The 24,355-nt window shown below is 38.3% G+C and overlaps 2 pseudogenes; one reads left to right on the top strand and one right to left on the bottom strand.

The window, feature by feature from the left end:
• Nucleotides 1-9,754: 9,754 nt before the first annotated feature.
• Nucleotides 9,755-10,569, bottom strand: LOC113178395 (glucose-induced degradation protein 8 homolog pseudogene; annotated as a pseudogene).
• Nucleotides 10,570-15,519: 4,950 nt separating this feature from the next.
• LOC144256986 (cGMP-inhibited 3',5'-cyclic phosphodiesterase 3B pseudogene) lies at nucleotides 15,520-17,041 on the top strand (annotated as a pseudogene).
• Nucleotides 17,042-24,355: the final 7,314 nt, after the last annotated feature.

Here is a 24,355-nt window from a genome sequence, read left to right as displayed (position 1 = left end):
AAACAAACTTATACATTTGCAAACTTTATTGATGACATTTTATACCAGTGAGAAAAGAATAGACTATTTACAAAAGTTTACCTGGGCAACACGAAAATTGAAAAAAATGAAACTAGTAATCCTCCCCAAGTCATACATAATAAATAATACAAATGTTAATTATAAAATTATAAAAACTTTAGAATGTAGGAGAATGTTTTATTAACTGTGGTTTACAGGTATTCTTAGATATACAAAGAATAATCCATATAAGATTATATTAGTTATTGACAAAACTAAAACTATTTCCAACTTACAGACTATAAAAAATGGTGGTGGCGGGGCCGGGGGGATTCTTTAAGTTTTTATTTTATTTCTTGGTTATGAAAAAAATATCTTCAGTTTTCCCTGGACAAAAAACAAGAAAATTATGGTGTATAATAATATTTACATTTATATAGTGGTTTAGAAACTAGTTTCATAAAAGCCATTTTATTGAATTTTCAAAAATCTCCTGCAAAACAAAACAAGTTAGGGCTAGGCTTACTGTTCTTGTTTTATAGATAAAGAAACTAGATTGTTGTGTTATGTTCAAGCCAGTGAATGTTAAATTCAAAGGAGAAGCTGGGTCTTGAAATTGTATCACAACAGAGATTATAACAGTTTGGTTAAGTAGAGAAGAGATGTGAATTCAGTATGGAGGGAGAAGGGAGAGAAAGGTCCCAAGAAGGTTCTTCCAGCAGAGCAAAGCCTAATCCTATTCTTCCTGTTCGTCCTGTGCTTGGGAAACTAGTAAATGGTGTCTAGACCATTTGAAGCAGCAGAATTTCATTCTGATACTTCCATGAGGATCAAACTCTAATCTGAGCATTTACAGAGCTTTATTGGGGTTTATGATCTTAAAGACATTACAAAGATTGTGACATTTGAGAAGTCATTTTATTTTGCTTCAGTTTATTAGTAAAGATATCCGAATTATAGATATTTTCATTATCGAGAAATAGTATGCATATAAAATAGGGTAATGCACTTGAAGTTTGCACATGAAAAATCTTGTGTTCTAATTTAAGTAGCTTATATCTTTCCAATTAGTAAAATCTTATATAAAATTTCTCAACAGTCTTGCATTGTTCTTATTTTTCCCTATGTTTCTCCTACATTTTTCATTTTTTATCTTTCTTAGTTATTTCATTGTGAATTGAATCATTTTTTTTCTAATTGTATTTTGAAAATTGTTTGCCTATGTTAAAACTGCTGCTTTATTGTGTGTATGGACACAACCATGTGTATGGCTGTTTTCTTGTTAATTCTTATTTTTTCCTTAGATACATCCCAAACAGTCAGAAAAGGTTAAAAATATATTTGTTGTGATCTTTAAAAAAAACTTGCAATTTTGAAGCTGTTTATACATTAGGCCATTGATTCAATATACTCTGTATTAAAAATCCACTGTTCAGAGACTAAATTTTAAGTTATTTTACAAGAAAGGTTGTGATGCCAAAGGTCTTTTTGACATCCTGGCAAATAATTCCATTTATATTATACACACACATCCATATGCACATACACATACAGTAAGGTAGCAATTTTAATATAGGCAAATAATACTCAAAATACAATAGAAAAAAAAATGATCCCGTTCTCAACTGTAAGAAAGAACATGAAATAGCCACGAATGATTTTAAAAATGAAAAATGTAGCAGAAATGTGAGAAAAATAAGAAAATGCAGGATTATTGAGAAATTTTATATGTATATAAAATCTATACATAGAAGTTATATATTGATAAATTATATAAACATTAAGAAATTATATATATTCCCCCAACCTCATTTAAGACTGATGCAGACTCCGACTAGATGATCTCTTTTGGTCTCATTTATAATTCTCCTTTGATATAATCCACAGACCCATTTAGATTGATTGTTATCTTTGCCTTGTGAAGGGAAAAAAGCATAACCCAAAATGTTCCTTGCTACCTTTCATGGAATCTAGCCAGCTTGTACCTCATCCCTGCACCCCGCTCCCACCGGGTATCCCAGTTTGTCCAGCCCACTGGACTTCAGCAGGCCAGAGAGGGCTGGTGATTAACAGGCCCTAGCTTCCTTAGCAGGCTGTCAAAGTGAAATGATGCCCGTGGCGATCTTATTTGCCACTTGCTCTCTCAGGAATGAAACCAAGGTTCTTTACCAGGCTCAGAGCTTGACTGCCAGAAGATTGCATCCTCGTGGTTCCAGCACTCAAGTATTTGGGGGAAGTTCCTTGGGGTTTGGACATCATTCAGAGCAGGAAGAGACTTCCCTTGAGGCACTTGCCTATGGGCGATCCTGCAAACCAGGGTGCTCCAGGGTCGACTCTAGGCTCTCTTGCTTCCAACACCAAGTCAGAGGGGCCTCAAAGCCCCTTTTTGTCCAGCCCAGGGTCCTGCGAGTAGCCACTGTTAGTGGCTATTAACCAGGGGCGGTGGTGTGGCTGCAGGAGGAAGAACAGAACTCCCACGGGATAGGGACAGTGGTCCAGGGACCTAACAGACGCCTTTCACAAAGGTGAGTCCTATCCACTCTTCCCATCCATCTCCGCCCCGCCCCGGGCAGGCGGCCAGGTCCCATTTCTACCAAGGCAACCACGCTTTGGGCCACCCAGCCGCCTGCCTCCAAGGAGCGCCTGCTACCAGAGAACACTAGGGACTAAGGAGTGCCAAGCTTCGTGCCCAGGTAAGGGTTGGGGCAGCGCCTGGGACCCGCGGGGAGGCTGTGGCAGGGAAGTGGTGCTGAACCTCAGGCGCTGGGGACTTGTGGCAGGAACCCGGGCTCAGAGAGCACCAGGCCGCATAGCCTCCAACATAGATGCCAAGAACCTTTGGGGATACAGAGGGCTATGAGAGCTGACTTTAAGGAGAGAATAAGAGGGAGCAATTGAGTGGTCCTGGAGGGGTGAACTGGAGAGCTAATGCGCCCCTGCCCTGGTCTGCTTGGTGAGGTTTTGTGGTATGCGCAGCCGCCTACAGCTCATCCCAAGTCCCCAAATTGTATTGAAGGGTGATTTCTCTAGGAGCTGAGGTCCCTGTCTCATCAAAGCGTCTATAAAGGAATTTTCCTTTTAAGAATAGAGAAAGCAGAGAAGTGCGATCCTTATGAAAAAGAGAGAGAGAGAGAGAGAGAGAGAGAGAGAGAGAGAGAGAGAGAGAGAGAAATCTTGCCTGAAATGGAGTCCTTCTCAGCTTGCTCACCAGCTGCCCTGTTCTCTTCTCCAGGGCTTTGTATACACACCTTGCTAAAATCCCCCTTTGAAAATTTTTAAAAACAGTTGTGATTTTTAGGATGGAAATGGGCTTATAAACCTTGACATAGCTGTTTTAATGACACTAACTTTAAAAAAGGGCATGTGTGTGTGTGTGAAAATCCAAAGTATTTTCATGGGTTTTTCTTGTGGTTTCTGTAGTTTGGTGAATTAACTGATTGTCCAGGAGTCCAAACTCTCAAGAATTTTTGTAACTCATATTAGTCCAGTAGCTTTAAAGTTATTTTAGGGGAATTAGGAGCTTTGTATTCCTTATGTAAAAGTGCTAAACCTGAAGAATGAGTTACAGTCTTGCTGTTCTTGCCTAAAGTGTTTAAATTCAGATCCTTATAATGGCTTTTTGTTTTGTGATATTGTTGTGTGTTACAGGCCCAGGACACCAGCTGCAGCCTTAGACATGTATTCTGTGTTTTGGTATCTGAACATTATATTTTCAAGCTTTGCTAACTTGGGTTGATAAAGTTCACGCATTTTCTGAAAATGGATTTGGCAGAGCCTAAGTGCTGAGTTTTGACAGATGAATGCAGGTGTATGTTGTTCATGCTGTATTGATTTTTAATACATTATTAAAGATAGTTTTTTTAAATGAGAAGATTTAGTAATGTATAAGCTTTCAATGTATATTCCTTATGAATATATTGATGTGATGTCTAGCTTGTGAAAAATTACTCTCATCTTTCTTGGTCCCTTTTTATTATTATTCTTGAGGACAAAAATGCAATGTAAGAGATTCAATTTGATGATCTTTAATATGTCCTTAGTACACGTATCTATTGGAAGAGATTTTGGTCACATCGCAAAATGTAATAGCATCATCCTGCAATTCCTTTTTCAACTGTCTTTTCAGCATAATATTTTGGTGCTTACATTCTTTGAAAATATCCTTTATCTATTAAATCTAAAATATTTGAAGGTCCATAAATTGCTACTAATAGTTTTGTCAAACAAATATTTTAAAGCTTAAATATACTTTAGGATATGTAGTGCTTTGTGTAACATATAAAGATTTGATGTAAAATATTTGTCATTTTAATAATTTCTGCATTGGAGCTGGTGTTGTGACTCAGTGGTTGAGTGCTTGTCTAGCACATGTGGGGCTCTGGGTAGGATCCTCAGCACCACATAAAAATAAATAAATAAAGTAAAGATATTGTGTCAAATTATAACTAAATATTAAAAATAATTTGCATTGTATTTTCTAACTTTTCTTCTTACAGTGACCCCTTAATTAGTTTATATGATTTGATAATTTGAAAGATGATTCTAGCAAACTCTCTTTTCCCTGATAATAGGAAATAGTTTTCTATTAGGCTTTTAAACTAAGTCACATAAGACTATTATCAATTTGGGGACAGATAGGGAATCAGGAACCTCAGAATGGGAAGAATTGCTCTTTTAAACTAAACTGCAATCATCTATTACTAAACACCTAATATTTACTGTGGACTTTGACCTGGTTTGTGTCTTGACTCATTTAGAGTATTAGGACCTTAGGTACTTTTCAACACTCTTTCTTCTTTCTGAAATTATAGGTTACAATAATAACTTTCCTTAAAATTTTCTTATAAGTATCAACTGGCATAATGAATACAGAGCTATAAGCACACTGGGTGCCTAGAATACAGTAAGCTAACAGAAAAATGCTGGCCATTGTCTTTATCCATTGTTCCTATATCTGAGGGTAATCAAACATAGATGTTTGTTTTTTGGACATTATTTGATAAGAATACAAAGCCTTGTGTAAAAATCATAGGTTACTTTAAAAGCTGAATTTGAACTTAAAACATGTTTACATGAGAATCAGTTTACTTATCAACATTTTCAAATCAGTGAAATTTGCATAAATTCCCAGAGTCCAAGCTTTTCTTGAAAAACCTAGGATGGGTTGCCCACTTTTCAGGAGGCATACTCACTCCACTGTGCCACAAGGCTTCCACTCCCTGAATTATTTCATCATGACCTGTTTCACTCATGTGTTTCACCTCCCTTGTTCCTTCAGACATCTGCATTTGTATCTTTTTAACTCTGGAAATATTCCTTACTAAACTGAACAACTAATTATGTGGTCCAAACTATAAGCCAAACTTCATCCTTTAAAATGTGGAGGAAAATAATCCTATATTACAATTTACAAAGCACTTCTTCAAAAAACTTAGGGGATACTTATATCAACTCTAAATATTTCCTTGGTCATGATTTATTATTCCATTTTACAGCTATAACATTTACTCCTACTTTTATACTAGCACTTAAAATATTGATCTAATAATTCAAAAGGTTTTTTCAATTTTTAAATTTTCTATAATGCTACTTTTTAAAGATGGAGAAAATTTCTCTGGAATGATAATCTGCTGAGACAGGAGGATTGCTAGTTCAAGTCCTGTAGCTCCAAATCCAGCATCTGGAGCACATTACACCACAATGTTCTCTCCAAATGGCTTGCATAGCTAGGCCCCTATGGCTTTGCTGGTTGCAGCCTACATAGCCTCTCACTTGGCTTGTGTCTGTTGGATATTCTCAGCTTTCTTAGGCAGATGTTCCATGTTACTGGCATATCTTAACTTTGGGAGTCTCTAATGCAGCTTTGTTGTCCTTCTCACATCTTCACATATTGCCCTTGCAGTGGTGACCCATAAAGACTCTGTCTTTGCTGTACTTTGCCTGGCCTCTAATGTCTTTCTTTGAAATCTCAGTGAAAGACTCCATGACTTCCTAACTGCAGCATCCTACATTCCTGCAGAGCTAGGGCCACATGATTGACACCAAAGTCTACCACCATCTGGGGCCGTAGTGAAGCCTCCTGGGACCATGGCTGCATGGGTGGCTGAGCAAGGCACAACAACTTCCTAGGACCTCCCTGTGTAAGCCAGGTTCCCCCATTGTGTCTTCTCAAAGAAATTTTTACTTTTACTCCTTAAGCATGAGATGCCCTCAAGCCATCTTTCCAATTGTTTCTGGGTGAAGTAATTAGCATTCTTTTAGTGTGTATTTTGTTTAACAACCATATTCCCTTTAACAACCACACCTTCTTAGTCCCAGTTTTCCTCCCAATTTTCTGGCCAAACTGCAAGTTTTTCAAATCTTTCTGCCTACTTTCTGCTCCTGATTATCACAACAAATTTGGCCTGCAGTATCCATGCCACCACCTGAATGACACCACTGAGGAAGTACACTAAACATTTCCAATAAAACTGAATTTCTCAACTTTGCCTTTTCTTTCATTTTTAATTTTACATATTTTATATATTTTGATTAGTTTTGGACTTTTACATTTTTTGGTGGATTAAGTCTTCATTGCATATAGTGACCCATTTTACTGCTAATAAGTATTTGTCTTAAAACATATCTTGTCCAATATTAATCTAGACACACCACTTTCTTTCATTAGTATTTCTATAGTGAATACTAATATACTAACATCCTGGTATCTCCGTTTCTCCTATCCTCTTATTTTATTTCCAATATTCCTCTATAAGTTTTATGTGTATCTCTCATAAATCTCCTATGGTTACTAATTTCTGCCCCCCCCCTCCCCGCCCCCGTTGGTGAGTTGGTGTTAAGAGCTCATCATCATCATGTTTCATTCTGATGGTTTACTCCCCACCCCTGCCCCAGGGATTTCCTTTTAATAATACTATTTGAGCTTCCTAAATTTGAATGTTTATACCTTGAACTTATTTGGGAAAACTCAGCCATTACTGATGGCTTTTTTTCCATTCTCTAGTCTCTCTCCTCTCAAACTTAGATGAGATGTGTGCTTGACTTACACAGTCAGGAAAAGAGAGTTAAAGCCAGGCAATTTGACAAAAGGAATTCAATACAGGGAACTAGTTACAAATGTTTTGGTGCATCTAAAAGCCAAATAGGAGGTAATGAGAAAAGTTAAAATTTAGAAATAGCAAAAACTATTAGCTTTCCTAGGACTATTGGGATACACCGAGAAAATAGCCTGACCAGAACTTAGAAGTGGAGGGTATCTAAAAACAATATGTTTCTATCCTATAAGAAGAGGTATGATAGAGGACACACAGTCATTTATGGAGACACTACCACAAAACTCAGAGAAGAGAGAGGAGAAATATCCTGGTATATCCCTTTCTCCTATCTTCTAGTTTCTGAAGCCAGTATTGCAACAAGTATGGAGAATATAATTTCCAGATGTCAGCCTTAAAGATTAGGTCACAAATAATCATGAATTATTCTGTAAGCAAGCTAGTCATTTAATTCTCTCCATATCTTTTAACTTGGCTTTTATATTTTCTGTTGTATTGTCCCCTTGTATTGTATTCTGGGTAATTTTTTTTGTTTTGTAAAACAAATACTGAATAAAACATATCCTTCTAACCATTTTTTGTGTGCAGTTCACTGATAATTAACTTCACTGAACCCATACAACAATAATCTCATTCCCCTTTCTCCTACATTTCTACTTTCTATCTTTGCATTTACTATTCTAGACACCTCATTTCTCTTTTGTTACTGGGTTATTTCACTTGGCATTTTTCATAGGCTCATCCATGTTGTAGTATGCATTGAAATTTCTTTCCCTTTTTAAGGTTGAAGAATATTTCACTATCCAGATATAACACATTTTTATCTCTTTATCCATCAGTGGAAACATATGTCATTTCACTGCTGTAAACATGGAGGTACAAGCATCTGTTTGAGCTCATGTTTTTAATTCTTTAGAGGTATTTTGGAGAAACAGAATTGCTGGGTCATATGGTAGCTAGTCTGCTCAATTGTTTAAGGAACTACCATACCATTTTTCACATGTAACCCAGCTATTGCTGCAGTCCGGCTGCAGCAAAACAACCGCGGAGGGGGGGGGGGGAACGAGGAACTTGCATAGATTGATATACAGCAGGAGTGGGAGCCATTTATTGTAGGACAACAGAGGTATTTATACATTCCACACAGCTTATCTTAATTAGCATAAACTTGATACAGCAGTCAACCAATAAAGAATCTCCACACTTAATGGCTAGCTGGCTTTACTTCACAAACCACTCCCTCTGGCAAAATGCCAGGCGCCATCCAGACTTGTTTACAGACTCTAACATTCCCCTGGCAATATGCCAGGCGCCATCCTGACTTGTTTACAGACTCTAACAAGCTATCCCACTCCTGAGTATTTATGATAAGAAATAAAATGAGCATACTATATTGATACAGCCAAATCAATGTTTACAGCAAAACAACTCATAATAGCCAAGTTATGGAAATAGCCCACGTGCCCATTGACAGAGCAATGGATACAGAAAAGGTAGCATATACACAATGGAGTTTTACTCAGCCATTAAGAAGAAAGAAATTATGGCATTTGCTGGTAAATGGATGGAACTTAAAAGCATAGTGCTAAATGAAATAATTCATTTATTCAGTAAATAAAGAGTTAAATATTTTCTCTCTTATGCAGAAGCTAGTCCAAAATAAGGAAAAAAGAGGGAAGGGGGATCCCATGAAAATAGAAAAGAGATCAGTGGAGTGTAGGAGGGAGTACAGGAAGGCACTGGAGTAGAGAAGGAGAGATGGGAAAAGGGAGGAATTGTGGAATGTAGTTGACTACATGTGCTAATTGCACATGTGAATACACCACAGTGAGTTTCACCCTTATGTGTAATCTATAAACCATTAATTTAAAAAGAACTGTAAGTAAATTAAATGCCAGTAAAGGTAATGAATGGGAATGGTAGGAGGGGAGGGAAAGGGGAAGTATGGAGGATGGAATTGGAGCAAATTATATTCCAGTCTCATATGATTATAACAATATGGATCCCAATATTATGTGTAACTATAACTAACTAATAAAAGCATTGAGGATTTGATAGCAATTACATTTAATATGTAGATCACTTTTGGCAATATTGAAATTTTACCCATATTAAATCCTTCAATTTATGAACATGGGATGTTTTCCATTTATTTGTGTGTTCTTTAATTTCAATAATCTTTTATAGTTTCCAGTGTATAAGTCTCTCATATCCTCAATTTAGTTTATGCTCAAGTATTTTATTCTCTTTGTTGTATCTGTAAATAGAATTGTTTTCTTAATTTCTTGTTTCCTTTAAGATTGCTCATTGTTAATGTATAAAATACAACTTATTTTTTAGGATTTATAAATTTATATATAGTTTTTCCTAGAGAAGACAAAAACAAAAACAAATGAAAAACATGGTGTGAGAAAAAACTGGAAGATGAAATCCTGCCAAGACTTAGGAAAATTAACAAAGGAATTGTCTGCCTACAAGCCAGCAGAAAGTAAGAGTGATGGGTGCTCTTCTTGTCCCTCCAGGGAGGCCTGGTTATAACAGCAGCCCTAGGAACCCAGCCCCTATGGCAGCCAGATACAGGAGCTCCCTGAAAGTGACCCAAGGTGTGGAGGTGGGACACAACAAGTGCACAGACAGACAGCCTTCCCTAGAAAGCGCCCTTCACTGTGGGGCTTCCAGAATTTAAAAGGGTCATTTTCCTTTTAAGAAAGATGCTGAGTCAAACAAATAAACAAACAAATCACAAGAGGAGAAAATGTTCCTGCTGCAGTGAAAATCTTTGGTTCCTGCTGAAGGAAGGTGAGTCCTGTGCACGGGACAGTGTGGGGTTGGCTTGCAAAGCTCTCCTTGGACTCCTGGATCACACCTTTGCTAAGGACTGTCATTTTGGGATATTTTATTTTCTTCTGGTCCAGCACGTTCTGAGCCTAAAATAACAAGTTTCTGTAATTTTGTCATCTTGGGTGTTGACTCGCGATTTTCATAATGTAGAACGGCTTGGTTAACCTCACTCCAAACCTTTTGCTTTTGCAACCTGTGAAGGAGGTCTCCGAAGCATGACTCCTCAGGGCTATAGAGGGCCAGCTGGGCCAGCATGCGCTCCATCTCTTTGAGGCACTCTGCTCTCTTAGCCCTGCTCTCCTCCTCTAGCACCACCAAGATCTGTCGCTGGAGGATCAGCTTAATTAAGTACGTGCTGTTGCTGCAGATGAAAGTAAAGGTAACGGTTTGTGTCCAAGAGCTCCGGACAGGGACTGTCAATCAATGCGGTGGCCTCCAAAATCTAAGCCTTCAGAATCATCTCCTGAATCTTGCTTCTCTCATCAAAAGTATCTGGATGCATGCTGGGTTCAATCCCAGATTCCATGGGACAGTTCTCTGCTGCTTCCTTAAAGACTTCTGTGACCAAAGAGTTAATGATGAGGCGATTCACGTCTTTCCACTGGGAGTGTCGGTTGTTGATCCTTTCCATCCACTCATCTTTCCTGATTTCATCAGGCTTTTCTGCATAACTCATTCTGGTTTATTTCTTCGGGATCCAGCCTCCTGCGCAACAAGTTTGGGCGGTGGCCACAGCGCCTCAGCATCTGCTCCCGAGGCCAGGGAGGGGCAGTTGCGGCAATTGCCCAGCAGAGGGAGGTGGAGGCCAAGGAAGAGGCGGAGGCCCGGCAGGGAACCAATGTAAGTGATTTTTGCTTGCTGGTTTTATTTCCTGAAACTTTGCTCAATTCATTCTAACATCCACCGCCTCCCACCCCACCCCACCCCCCACACACACACATTTTGTAGCTGGGGATGGAATAGCTCGGACATGCATGCGCGCGTGGTGCGCGCTTTAGGGTGTTCTGCATATAAAAAAGTTATACATAAACAGTGGTAATTTTATTTCTTTCCAGCCTTTTATTTCTTTTATTTATTCATTTGTTTGTTTGTTTGTAATATGTAATATTACAGTAATATTTTAATATGTTAAGCAGAAGTGAAAGTGGGCATCGTTGTAGTCCTCCTCCTATTAGGGGGAGAATTTTTCAGTATTTCCACCCAGTATGATGATAGCTATGGGCTTTTCACATATGCCTTTATTATGTTGAGGTAATTTTCATCTGTGTGTAGTCTGTAGAGTGTTTTTTTTTTTGAGACAGAATTGAACTTTTTCAAATGCTCTTTCTGTATCAATTTTTAATATATTAGTTGTATGTAATAGTGGGTTCATTTTGACACATCCATACATATATACAATATAATTCACTCCATTTCAATTCCTAGCATTTCCCTTTCCTTTCCCTCCTCCCTCCACCAAACCCTTCCTCTATTCTATTGATATTTCTTCCATTAATTTATTGTTTTTAAATTGTTGCAGTATAGACATACAAACAATGGAATTTATTTTTTAAATATTCACACATGCCTATAGCATAGTTTGATCAATTTTATTCTACACTTCCTCCCCTTTCCCATCCTTCCTTCCTCCCCCTGGATTCCCAACCTTCATTCTAGTGTTCTCTCTTTTATTTTCATGAGATCTCCTCCCTCCCCCTTTTTACTTCCTTATATCTCTTTAGCTTCTGCATCTTGGGTGAAATGCATTTGACCCTTGGCTTTCTGAGTCTGGCTTATTTAATTTAGCATGTTCTCTGTTCCATCCATTTACCAGCAAATGATTCAATTTAATTCTTTATGGCTGAGTCAAATACCATTGCAGCAATTTAAATGACCATGTGTTTATTTTTTCTTTATTCTGTTAATATGATGTTTTTCATTGGTTGATTTTCATATGTTGAACTATCCTAGTATATCAGAAGCATATCACCTATGGCATATGGTAATTTTAATATGCTTTTAAAAATCAGGTTCCTACTGTTTCATTGAGGATTTTTGCAACAGTGACCATTGGGATATTGGTTTGCCATTTTCTTCCCTTTCTCCTCCTCCTCCTCCTCCTCCTCCTCCTCCTCCTCCTCCTCCTCCTCCTCCTCCTCCTCCTCCTCCTCCTTCTCCTCCTTTTTCCTCCTCCTCCTCCTCCTTTTTCCTCCTCCTCCTCCTCCTTTTTCCTCCTCCTCCTCCTTTTTCCTCCTCCTCCTCCCCTCCTTTTTCCTCCTCCTCCTCCTCCTCCTCCTTTTTCCTCCTCCTCCTCCTTTTTCCTCCTCCTCCTTTTTCCTCCTCCTTTTTCCTCCTCCTCCTCCTCCTTTTTCCTCCTCCTCCTCCTCCTTTTTCCTCCTCCTTTTTCCTCCTCCTCCTCCTCCTTTTTCCTCCTCCTCCTCCTTTTTCCTCCTCCTCCTCCTCCTCCTCCTCCTCCTCTTTCCTCCTCCTCCTCCTCCTCCTCCTCCTCCTCCTCTTTCCTCCTCCTCCTCCTCTTTCCTCCTCCTCCTCCTCCTCCTCTTCTTCTTATTTGGCTTTGGTGTTATGCTAATGATAATGCAGGCTTCACCAATGATTTAGTAAATGTTCCTTCTTATTAAAATTTTTGAGAATATTTGTGAAGGATTGGTGTTCATTCTTTAAATATTTGGTAGTAATTCACCAGTAAAGTGATCTAGTCCAGAAGGTTTTTGTTGTTGTTGTTGAGAGATTTTCAGTTACTGATTCATGTCCTTACTGTTTTAGGTCTACTAGGATCTTTCTGATTCTTCATGTTTCAGTCTTGTTAGTTTTTACATTTCTATGTATTTGTCCATATTATCTAGTTTATCCAATTTTTGGTGTATGATTGTTTATAATACTCTCTTGTGATCCTTCTTATTTCTCTGAAATCAGTAATAATTTCTTCTTTGTATTTACAGGTTTAGTTATTTATATCTTCTATATTTCTTTCAGTAAATTTACCTAAAAATTTGTTAATAGTTTTTAATTTATCTTTTTCAAGAGTTGACTCTTGGTTATTGATTTTTCTTTCTTTTTTTCTATATTTTATTTATTTCCACTTTCATCTTTATTTTTTTTCCTTTTGCTGCCTTTGGGCTTATGTTTCTCTTCTTACAATTCCTTTAGTTGTAAAGCTATTGTTACTGATTTGCTATTTTCCCTCCTTTTAAAAATTTACTGTTGATAGCTACAAGTTTCTCTCAAAACTGTTTTCACCTCATCCTGTAAGTTTTTCTATGTTGTATTTTCATTGACCCAATACATTTTCTAATTTTTTTGTCTATGACTTATTGGTTGTTTGATCTATACTATTTAATTCTTACATTTTTGTAGATTTCCAGTATTTCTTTTTTGAGAGAGAGAGAGAGAGAGAGAGAGAGAGAGAGACAGAGAGAGAGAGAGAGAGAGAGAGAGAGTTATTTATTTATTTATTGGTGAACACAACATCTTTATTTTATTTTTATGTGGTGCTGAGGATCGAACCCACTGCCCAACACATGCCAGGTGAGCGCACTACCTCTTGAGCCACATCCCCAGTCCGGATTGCCAGTATTTCTAATGTCAACTCCTAGTTGCATTCCATTTTGATCAGAAAAGATACTTTCCATATTTTCAGTCTTTTTTTAAAAAAGTCTCAGGGAATGTTTTGCAGCCTCACATATGGTTTGTCCTAAAGAATGTTCCTTATGCAATTGAGAAAAGTGTATATTCTGTTTGTTTGTTTGGGTGTTATTGCACAACAGTCATTTTTTTCATTTTAGTTTAGTTAATGTTCATATATATTGGAGCACTAATGTTTGATGCATATGTTTATAATTGTCATATCTTTTGGAAAATTCACAATTTAATCATTATATGATGTCCTTCGTATCTTACTAATGGTCTATTTTGTCTGATATTAGTATAGCTACCCCTACTCCATTTTTGTTGCTATTTGTATGGAATAACTTTTTGTGTTCTTTATCTTTTCAACCTATATTTTATGGAAATCTAAAATATGTCTCTTGTAGATAGCATATAGTTGGATCAAGTTTTTTCCTCATTCTACCAATCTCTGTCTTTATTTGAAGAATTTAATCCATTTACAGTTAAAATATTGAGAAGGACTTACTATTGCTTTTAAAAATGTTTTCTGTATCGGTTATAGCTTTTTTTTTAATCACTCATTTCTTCCAGTTCCATCCTGTTTTATGTTTAGTGTTTTTGCAGTGACATGTTTGGGTTTCATTCTCTCTGTGTGTGCGTGTGTGTGTGTGTGTGTGTGTGTGTGTGTGTATTTTTTAATAGATATTTTCTTTGCTGCTATTATGGAGATTAAATGTAGCATCTTAAAATTTCAGAAAATTATTTTAAACTGGTACTAACTTTTTATTCCCAAACTTTAAGTTATGGGTATCACAAATTATATCTTTATATATTGTGTAGTTATTAACATAGATTTATAAGTATATGTATGCATTTTATGTTTCAAATCCTATGGAGGATTTTAAAAAGTGGAGTTACAAACTAAAATAACAAAAAAGGCTGATTTATATATTTGTCCATATAATTATTACTTTTACTGGACAACTTTGCATTTTTATTTCAAGTTACTGCCTAGCAACTTTTTATATTTCTACCTACCAGGCTTCCTTTATAATTTCTTATGGGAAAGATAAAATGGTAATGAACTTCCTCCATTTTTGTATATCTGACAAAGTTTTAATTTCTTCCTCATTTTTGAGTTTTGCCAGGTACAGAATTCTCAGTTAACAGTTTTTCTTTCGGTACATCAAATACATTATCCCATTGTCTCTGGCTTGCAAGATTTCTTCTTATTATTGGAGAAATCTACTGATAAAATTATTAGGAGTCCTTTGTATGTAATGAATTGTTTTTCTCTTGCTACTTTTGGATTCCCTGTTTGACTTTTGAAGCTTTGATAATAATGTATCTTGGTATATGAGTTTCTTTGGGTTTAACACACACTTTACTGAGCCCTTGGATTTACAGCGCCATGCCTTTTCTTAAATTTGTTAAGGTTTTAGACAATATTTCTTCTTTTCTCTGTCCCTCCTTCTTCTTGAATTTTTATAATGCATCTAGTGACCTGCTTGATGGTGTTTCATAAGTCCTTTATGCTCTCTGTTCAGTTTTTTTCATTCCTTTTTTTTTTGCTTCTAAGAATATAATATCAAATATCATTGATTTTTCTCCCAGCTCAGTTTGCTGTCAAAATCAATGAAAAATTCAGTTTGGGTATTTTATTACTCATATCCCCAAAAAGTGCATTGAGATTATAATATTTCTTTAGCTCTAGCGGGGCCCAGAGGGTGGAAGTTTTCAACTTCCAAGTTTTGCAACAACAGAAGCAAGAGAGGGAGGGGGGGGAAAGAGTCCAGAGCAGAAAAGAGAGTAGTTTAGAGACAAGCAGGAGAGCAAGATTTACCCTTTGGGTTTTTTCTGGAGATCCTTTAGATACCCCTGGGCTGTGGATGATGGCGGTAGCAGCAGCAGAAGGTAGCAGTGGCAATAGCTGCAGCAGCCATTGCTGCTTCTTAGCTTGGCCGGGTCAGACTTGGGGCAGGATGGGCAGGCGGGCACTGTGGGGCCGGCGAGGGCAGCCATGGCAGCGGCTATAGCCTGGATCACGGGGGAGTTACCTCTTCCGCCCAAGAGATCTGCGCTCCAGTCCCCTACCTCATCTCCAGCTCTCCATTCCCTGCAACCATCCCGCCCTGAGCCGGCCCTCTCTGCGAGTGCCCTGCCACCCCGCCTACTCGCTCATGGCCACCCTCACTTGATCACTGTCCCCCTTGCTCATGCAAACTCAGCTTCCTGCAAGGTTCTTCCTGGGATCACCACTCCTCAATCCTGCGGAAGTGTTCTGGGGGCTGTAACCTTGAACTTTCCCAGCCTGTGGACACATTCTCTCTTTCCTTGCCAACCGCGCTCCTGTGCCCTCCTCCCCGCCTTTTAAAAAAAAAGCATTTCACGATCAACCACCACCCCAATCCAACCCACAATGAACCTTCGTGTACCCCCAAACCCCTAATAACAGCAACAACAACTGCAAAACAGAAAATAAATCCCCAAACCCAGGCATAAAGCAGCTGACAAGAGCTGCAGTGGTGAGGTGAGCATGGCCTGTGTGCTCCGACTGCAAAAGGGTTAAAAGTATAGATTGGATTTCACCCCTGGAAATCTAGCTGGCTGCAAGAACTTGAATCTTTCGCTATTTAAGGAGGTCTGGGTTTGTTGTGAAGTCCTGGTGATCCAGCGCAGAGTCTGGTCCTGATCCATCGCTTCGCGGGACCAGATGACTGTAAAATGAGTAGATGAAATTCTTCCTTCTGGAAGATTTTCTTGGTGATCTTTGGGAAAGTGCATTTGAAGATCTTCTTCCTCACCTGCTTCCTGAGGTGGACCTAGCGGGGCTGGCCCTGGCCAGAGAGGCAGCTCCTGGTGGCAACTGGTGCTGCCTGCCTACTGCTACCTGAAGGACTTCTTGGTGTGGCAGTGGTGGTCTTGGCCTGGGGGGACAGGGCTGTGCCCCAGCCCACGCCCCCAGGCGGTGGCGGCAGCTGGAAGGTGGTTGTTGGTGCTGAGCTTCTTCGGGCTGCTGAAGTTTGCACACCCAGTGCAGCTTGGGCACAGCATCCTGGTGCTGCTAGTCACCAGCTTGGTCTGGTGGGTCTCCTTCGCCAGCCTAGGGGTGCTGCCCATAGGCCGCTGCTCTCCTGCGTGGTCAGGGCGTCTGAATCCTGCTGGCCCTGAGTTGGGATCACCTTTTTCACCTCAGGGAAGCCGCTCATCATCCCTGGTTGTCCAGTACCTTGAAAGAAAAAGTGCCTGTTATCAGCCCCCAGAGGAGGTCCAGCTGTGCATCCCCAGGAGAAATGACAGCGGGTCACTATGACAGTGGCAAAATGTTCAGGAGACCTTCATTGCCTTGTAATTCCAGTGAACAGATGATTCTTTGGGATTGAGACTTGAAGCAGTGGTGTAAACCTCATTACCAGAATTCCAGAGGTGGAAATGGAGTTGATCTTTCAGTGCTAAATGAAGCTCTCAATATGGTGTCAGATCTTCTGAGTGACCCAAGCCCTTCCTCCACAAGTCATTTCTTCCCTAGGAAGTATGAGTAGCTTGATGAGTGCGTTCTCTGGATCTTGTAGGACAAAGATTAATCCTCTCACACCATTTCCTGGATTTTACCCCTGCTCTGAAATAGAGAATCCAACTGATAAGGAGAAAACTTTATCAAGAATCAAAGGAGAAAACTTCACAAGGTTAAAATACAACTTTATCCCTATTGATAACATTTAATGACATTTTCAGATTAAAATTCCTTCTTTTTGGGGGGTGGGGGTTGAACTCAGGGGCACTCAACCACTGAGCCATATCCCCAGCTGTATTTTGTGTTTTATTTAGAGACAGGGTCTCACTGAAATGCTTAGTGAATCTCTATTGCTGAGAGCGTAGCTTTGAACTCCTGATCCTCCTGTCTCAGCCTCAGGACCCACCACCTACTGGGATTATATATGCTTGCCATTGAACCTGGCTAAAACTGCTTCTTTTAAAGATATATACAATTTTCTTTTGAAGGATCAACCTCTTTTACCTCTTATTGATCTGCTTGGGACTTTATAAGAGGTTTATAAACTCAAATAATTCTAGATAATATTTAGTTTATTAAAAATAATATTGCTATAATTAGAAATAGAGCTTGTTTGGTAACAACTTTATATTATTATTGTTATTGTTGTTAAGAAGTATGAAAAATAATTACATTTAGTTCTAGGCTTGTATAACAAATTAGCATTAATCTGTTGTACTCTTTAGAATCCAGAAATTGTTTTTATTGAACCCCAAACCATAAATGATCATTCCAATATTCATTTGATTAATTACACAGTGTTACTTAAAAATAATTCTCATGAACTCTGTTTGTTCCCCACACATTTAATCCACTGGAATTGATATTTTTCAATATTAGATATGGAATTAATTTATCTTTATCAGTACTACAAAATAGGATTTCCTTTAGAATATTACTATTCTAAATAGGTATATATCATGCTTTTACAGAGTGCTTTTATTTGTTTTATCTTATTGGTATCTTCACCATTATCTCAAACTAGAAACTTTTAGGGATTATCTTACTTCAGGTAATTTACCCTTTAGGTAAGAAAACTCAAGAGAGGATAAAATTAAAATTAATTAACTTTGTCAATTCTATTACTGGAATAGAACTTAGAAAAAGGTAAACAGTTTTTGACGCAATTTTCATAAGATAATTCCACTTTGTACAGATCTCAGCATTATGATTTAGCAATGTTGAAAAGTTTAGTGAGCAGAATTAGAGCAAAATGATTTGAAATTTATTGATCACTCTCTGGATCATGAGTAGTTATGTGATTCTTTAATTTACTTACTTATTTATTTAGGGACCAAAGATTGAATCCAGGAGCTATTATCCTCTGTACCACATTCCCAGTCCTTCTTTTTTAATATTTATTTTTAGTTGTATATAATACCTTTATTTATTTTTTTATATGATGCTGAGGATCGAACCCAGTGCCTCGCACATGCTAGGCAAGCACTCTCCCACTGAGCCACAACTCCAGCCCCAACAGCCCTTTTAAATTTTTTTCCACAGCCACACTATTCAAACTGAGAGTATCTGTGTCTATGGCATCTGAGGTTTCCTACACAGCAGCTCATAAATCTAATTTTTTCATTGTCCACCTGAAACACATATTATATATCCAGGTCAAATTCCAAATTGTTATAGACCATTGTTCTCACCTTCCCCTTCTCTTTGCAGACTAAACACAAACTCTGAAGACAAAAGGAAAGCAAAAGAAGGCGGTAGCTTATTTCACACACAAACCATGAATCTAGCATCTACCTATTTGGAGGAATGAGGCTGGGGGGTGCTTCATGAATTTACAGTTATAAATGTGTATCAATGCATATGGCCCTTGAGCATGCAACCAGCTGGGTTAAAGGGGAAAGGATGACTCAGCCCTTTTGAAATAATATCTCAGAACCATGTATTCCAGATGATTTTCTCAGGAACAGGGGACCAGTTTTAAATATTGGATTTTGGTGTTAATTTTTCCACAATCCTTCTTTCTGCCACAATCATATTCCTCCCTCTTTGAAAGAGAATATTTATTCTGTGCCACTGTATATTGGACTTAGGAAACTTATTTTTTTTATTTTACCAGTGCTCATGGTCAAGATCTTGCCTTGAGTCTCAGAGGCGACTTTGGACTTGAACAGGACTATTTGGGCAATGCTGGATCTGCTAAGAGTATGAAACTCTTGTAAAGGGACTAATGGCTTTTTATACTATTATAAAATATAAATATATTTGTACTTTTATACTATTATTATATTTATAGCTATTAGGGACTAGGGGCAGAATATTATGGTTTGGATATGAGGTGTCCCTTAGAAGTTCAAGCTAATGCAATAATATTCAGAGGAAAATAAATAGATTATGAGATCTATAACCTAATCAGTCCAACTGAGTGGTCACTGTAGGCAAGTGGGACAGGGCTAGAGGTGGTGGGTTACTAAAGGTGTGTCCTGAAATTGCTATTCTTCCTAAAGTTCCTTCCTTTCTGTTCAGCTTCTTAACCCATCATCATTAGAGCACATCTCCTACCCTGGGCCCTGTCCCCATGATGTGCTGCCTCAACGTGAACCCACAACAGAGAAGTTGGCATTTCATATACTGAGAACTCTGAAAATTGGAGCCCTAAATAAACTGTACTGCCACTAAATTGTTCTTATCATGTATTTTGGTCACAGTGATGCAAAAACTGACTGAAAAAAGGCCTAGGTCCTTTGGTTTTCTATATCCCTTTACTCTTTCCACACATATAGCAACAGGTTCCTCTGTTGCCATGGTAGTCAACAGTTTCAGAACACAGACTTCTAACAGTTGGATGTTTAAGCCACTGGGAAGAAGGATCTGAAGGACTTCGACTTATGCCACTGGATTTGGCAGCATCACTTTGTGTGGGCAGCAATCAGAGCTCAGCGTGACTGATCTTCAATGTGAGTGTGTGTGTGTGTGTGTGTGTAAGAGAGAAAGAGAGAGGATAGAGAAAAAAAGAGATATTCTGCTCGTAATTTGCCACACTTACATGCTGTGGCATAAATGAAAATGCTGGAATAAAGATGCCATCATATGATGGGAGAATGGACACTTAAACAGCTCTACTTTCTAGAGAAAGAAATTTAGCAGTAACAACATAAGACATTAACATATTTGTGAGCTTTGGACCACTGATCCAAAAAAATAGGAATGTAAAGAGAGAGAGTGTCAAGACATTGATTGATAAAGAGGTATTGACTAATATTAATAATAAGAAAATTATTAAAGGTCTTATTAATCTAAGGATCAGTGAATACAAAACTAAATGCTCATTAATAAGTAACCACTGATGTAGCATTAATAAGAATAGGATTAAGAATAACACAATGGGAACTGGGGCTGTGGCTCAATGGTATCTAACTTGCCTTGCATGTGTGAGGCACTGGGGTCAATTTTCAAAACCACATATAAATAAATAAAATAAATAAAGGTTTATCAACAACTAAAAAAATATTAAGAAAAAATGCACAATGGTCATATGTGTGTTTCCTACTGGCTGTGCTGTCATATATAATAATCTCTCTACTGATGTGACTCCACATGTATATAAATGTGTGTATAAATGTACAATGTATGTTAATACAATTATGTGTGTATGAAGAAAAAGGAAAGATTATGAGGAAATCCACCAGATTCTTTTATGAATATCACATATTTCCTCTGGATCATGGCATGAGAGTGGCATTTATTTTCCACTTTACACTTTCCTGAATTTTTCAAATTGTCTTCAGTTTGAAATATAATAGCAAACATCTTGAACTATCTTTCAAATATCTTGAAAAAATGTAAGGTGGAAACAGGTAGAGGTGCTCATATTATACAATACAATAGAAAGAGAAAGGTCTGTCTCTTCTCCCCTTCACTGGAGAACACAAACACAGGACCCACTTCTGACAAAGTGGGTTAGTTATGAATGAAGAAAGGAATGGGAATTATTGCTAAAGTGCATGACTCTCTTCCCAATACCTTATAACAAGTTTTTTTGTTTCCTTTGGAAGTTTGCAGATTGAGGCAGAACTTGGATCTGTGCACAATGGAAGATACATTCTACCACAGCAACTGCACTGACAAAGAAGACTGCATTTCTAACTGCAAACCAAACCTGAGCCTCTCTGGAGGCTATTGCCCCTATAAGGACAGAACTGACTGGAAGGACAGTAGTAGCTCCTCTGAAGACTCTACTTCCGAGGCTTCTTTCTGCTACTCCCTCCCTCCTGTCCAAGAGGGACAGCTGACTGAAAGTGAAAGTATGACCATAGGGAGAAGAGAACAAATCCATGAGTCAGAGCTGCTTTGTGGACTACCTATTGTCCGTGTTGTGGATGTTTATCTGGGCTCCCACTATGAAGATGCACTAGCTACTCTCGATCTACACAGAGACTACCAGTGGATGGACAAGTACCCAAGGGGGAGGATGAGAAAGATTCTCTGGAAAATGGAGGTTCTAATGAGATACCTTAAGGTATTTCCAGATGATCTGAAAGATGATGATGATGATGATGATGATGATGATGACAATGAAGATGAAGATGATTATGATGAAAATGAAGACCATGACAATGGAGACTATGATGAAGACACAGATGATGATGATGATGAAGATGAAGATGATTATGATGAAGATGAAGACAACGACAACAGAGACTATGATGAAGATGAAGATGATGAGGTGAGCATGGAGCTGCCAGATTTCAGAGCTAGGGATAGGCCCAGTGGGGGTGCCAGGTTTGACAGCTTGGATTCAGTCATTCTACCTGCTGTGAAGCAGAGGTGGAACCCAGTATGCCAAGAGATGAGCAATGAAAGAAGGAAGGCAGCTAAGAAAGGAGGTATGGGAGAGATATAAGGAAAACGCCAAGGAGCACTGAGAGAGACGAGAGAGGGGGAGGAACAAAGAGAAAGATGAATAATAATTCCTTTAAAACGTGTGTGTGTGTGTGTGTGTGTGTGTGTGTGTGTGTCTTTCTAATGATTAATGAGTACTTATAGTTCACATTTACATTCAGGCTATTTTGGTTAAGAAAAAAATTAGATTTCCATAAATGAGCAAACATTGACTTTATTGCTGCTGACACTACACATTTCTAACTCATCCTCATTCTCTTCTCAGATGATAAGTCAGGAGACAGTCACTGAAGATGCCCTCTCGGTCTCATCAGGGCAGTCAAAGGAGGGGGACATGCCTATCGACTCAGAAACCACATCGTGTCTGAACATCAGGTCCGTCATCCACTGGTTCAGAAAGCGGGTGGTCTCCTCCCTACCTGGGAGAAAGCGCCCTGACACAGCCTAAAAGGACCCCAGTCTGCTGTAATCGAAGAAAAAATGTTTTCGTAGAGGCAAGAGAATCCAACCTCAGTAGCCCCTCAAGTTAGGAAACCCTATATACTCATAGCATTTAAAATTTGTTGAAAAACCCCTATTCAATAGTCCCCATAGTTTTAAGTTTTTTACAAATTAAAAAGTATTGTTGTTATCCATGACTTCCTTCTCTTCCATCATATAATGTGGGTCAAGGTTCAAATTATATATGTTGTCTAGAAGAGTTATATGCATTCTCAGGTATCTCAGGTGGTGGTAGCATTCCTAAACTAAAGGCATTCTGTTTCTCTCTCTCAACATCCCTTCTTACTGCATTTGTCCCCATTGTATTTGTTTTATTATTTCATGTGTTTCATCCTCTTTGATCATTAACTCATCTCCCCACAGCCAGAAGGCAGCAGGACACCTGTTAGACTCCCACATGGCAGGATGGTTTTGGAGGAACTTCTGGGTCTTGAGCAAGTGGCAGCAGAAAGTGAGACAAAGAGGAAGCTCATTCCAATTAATAGTATTTGGGGACACTCAGAAAGCCATTCTGATGATCCTGGGCTGGTTCTGGTATGTGGTTCTATCACCTCCTGGCCTATATGTAGGGATTAAACCTGAGATGCTTAACCATTGAGCCATATCCCCAGCCCTTTTAATTTTCTTTTGAGACAGGATCTTGCTCAGAGCCTTGCTAAGTTGTTGAGGCTGGCTTTGAATTTGTGATCCTGCCTCAGCCTCCCAAGCAGCTGGGATCAGAGGCTGTGCCACCATCCCATCTGCATATTTGTACTTTCATGTGAACAGAATGTTAATCCACATATAGCAAGCCTTTGCTTTTTATTTGCCACTTAACATCAAGTCATAGGTTGTCACACTAAGAAGAGCAACTACTTACTGTTGCATTCAATTTTCCAAATGACAGCTTCATCTCAGTTTTCAATAACACAGTATTGCACTATATAAGTATACTATAATGACACATAACTGTGTTGTTAGGATAATTTTATCCTATATGCAAACAATTTTACAGTCAATGTCCTTTCCACATTTGTACAAATATGTCTGTAGGACACATTTTTTGAAGCAAAATTCCCAAAAGTTAAAAGAAGATACCTAAATTTTATAGTACGCATCAGAGAAAGGTTTGTCTGGCTTTTTGAATTTCATCAATTTACACTTCACATGAGAATACCTTACTGAACATTTTCTCCAATGATGGGTATTATCCAAATTTTTATCTGTACCAACCTACTAAGAAATATGTCCTTATTTATTATTTCACTTTGCATTTCTTTATTTGCTCTGTTGAATTTTTATTATTTATTATTCTTTGACTGATGTTTCTGACTGTTGCCAATTTTTCTATCAGGTAATATTTCCTTTTCTTATAGATTTATAACACTCAATGTGTTTTAAAAACTGGGCCTTTATCTTTTGTACAGGTCACATGTTTTTGCAAATTCCCATAGGTTTTTGATTCTATAATTATATTACCTTAAAAGATGCTGATGCCATAGTCAATTTTATCAGTCTTTGTTTACATACTAATTAAGTAGTAAGTATTATTCAGATGGAGAGTGTCATTCAGATGGAGAGAGCAGTCCAGTCAGTAACTGATAGGCAACAGACGGATAGATGTGAGTAGTGGGACCATGAGATTATAGGAGGAATTCTATAAACTGGACTACTGTGCTGACCCCTACAGGCATTCTTTTACCAAGCAATTTACCTGCAACCCTACCTGGCTTAAGTCAACAGGAACTTTACATTCCTTAACAAGATACCTGTTATTTGCAGGAAAAAATGCAACCCCAAAATACCTATAGGAAGAACACGGTTATCTGGAGGGAAAGTTTTGTGACCCTTACACAGACCAGATCCTAGAACTCCAGGAGATTAGGAATAATTTCACCTAATCATAACATCTGTAAGAACAGATTGTTAGAGATTTTACGGTTCCAATTAGAACCAGTCAGCA

This window comes from Urocitellus parryii, chromosome 9 (genome assembly GCF_045843805.1).
Source record: "Urocitellus parryii isolate mUroPar1 chromosome 9, mUroPar1.hap1, whole genome shotgun sequence".
Classification (NCBI taxonomy): Eukaryota; Metazoa; Chordata; class Mammalia; order Rodentia; family Sciuridae; genus Urocitellus; species Urocitellus parryii.
This window is presented reverse-complemented; position numbering and strand designations above follow the sequence as displayed.